General features: G+C 36.6%; 1 pseudogene across 1 annotated transcript; it reads right to left on the bottom strand.

Moving 5' to 3' along the window:
• Nucleotides 1–552: 552 nt before the first annotated feature.
• On the bottom strand, nucleotides 553–1151 carry LOC308271181 (rRNA-processing protein FCF1 homolog; annotated as a pseudogene). The gene has a single exon. The product of its transcript is annotated as an rRNA-processing protein FCF1 homolog (transcript).
• Nucleotides 1152–1541: the final 390 nt, after the last annotated feature.

The following is a 1541-nucleotide window of genomic DNA, read 5'->3' as shown; positions in this document are numbered from 1 at the left end:
TCTTCTTTATGGCTGAGTAGAACTCTGTTGTGTACACAGCATATAGTTTTTAAATCCATTTATCTGTTGACAGACATCTTGCCTAGTTCCATAGTTTGGTAGTTGTGAGTTGTACAGCTATAAACATTGATATGCATTCATTACTCTAGTACTTTGGTTTCTATTATTTGGGGTAGATACCTAGAAGTGGTAGAGCTGGGAAATATATAAGTTCATTACCATTCTTCTGAAGAAACTTCACACTTTTCCAAAGAGTTTGCATTAATTAGAGTTCCACCAAAAGTATTTCAGAGTTCCTACCTTATCATATCCTTGCCAGTATTTGTTATTATATGTGTTTTTAATAATTGTCATTTTATTTGGGGTTAAGTGAAATCTCAGGGTAGTTTTGATTTTCATCTCTATGATTTTTTTCAAAAAGAGAGTATATTTAACCAAAATCACCTCAATAGAGCAAATGGGTGACAAGAAGAATAATCCATGCTATACAGCATGTTTAATGAACTGAAACAAAGTTGGTTGAAAGCAGGCAGAGGAACTTTGTTGTAAGAATTAGAACCAAGGGACTCCATAATCATCGGGCATCCACTCAATGTTGTACCTATGGTTAGAAATGTACATGATAGAAACTCCAGGGATCTTCCGGAGTCTTGATTTAAGGTCACGGTCAGCTGTGGCCATGATGTAACACTTGTGCTGAGTTACTCTTTGTACTAAGCAGTCATCTGCATAGGTTCCTTTTTGTGTGCATGGTAATTGTTCAAACCATGGGTCCTTGGCAATTCTCAAAGCCACTCGAATCTTCTGCCACAGTTTTTCAATTTCAGCCATTACACAATCAGTTATACAAGGGACACACTTGGCACATAGACAATCCATCATTGATTGCACTGAGTCCAATTTGGCTTTAATTGAAAAGTTGATAAAGTTGGTATCAACCAGAATGTGAAAAGGTGGGCCCAACTGAGTGTTTGTTATACTGGAAGAATAAGCATGAAGGGTGTTGGGGGACTTCTCTTTCTTTCAGTACACTGGGATCTTTCTTTAGTTTCTTTTCGGTTTTAATCCATCCTTTCTTTAAATCTCTCATCTCTGAGACTGAACATTCGCTTCATGGTCACGTACTTCCTTGTTTTCTTTTGCTTCCCCATGATCACTCCACATTCCCATCGGTTCCAGAATCCCCACCTGCATCTCTATGATTACTAATAACATTGAACATTTTCTCATACATTTATTGGCCATTTGTATTTCTTCTTTTGTAAAGTGTCTATTTAGTGGAATAATTGGCAAAAATCGTCTTCCTTTCTATTGGCTCTCTCTTGAGGTTCTTGATAGTTTTCTTTGCTGCACAAAAGTTTTTCCATTTAATGAAATCCCATTTATTACTCCTAATTTTAATTTCTGTGACTTTGAGGTCTTGTTGAGAAAGTTTTTAACCATGCCTATATGGTGGAGTGTTGTTCCTATGTCCTCATCAAGTAATTGCAAGGCCACTAGTTTAATTTCCAGGTCTTTGATCCATCTTAAAATGAGTCTTG

Source organism: Muscardinus avellanarius (assembly GCF_963383645.1).
Source record: "Muscardinus avellanarius genome assembly, chromosome: 12".
In the NCBI taxonomy this organism is placed as follows: Eukaryota; Metazoa; Chordata; class Mammalia; order Rodentia; family Gliridae; genus Muscardinus; species Muscardinus avellanarius.
This window is presented reverse-complemented; position numbering and strand designations above follow the sequence as displayed.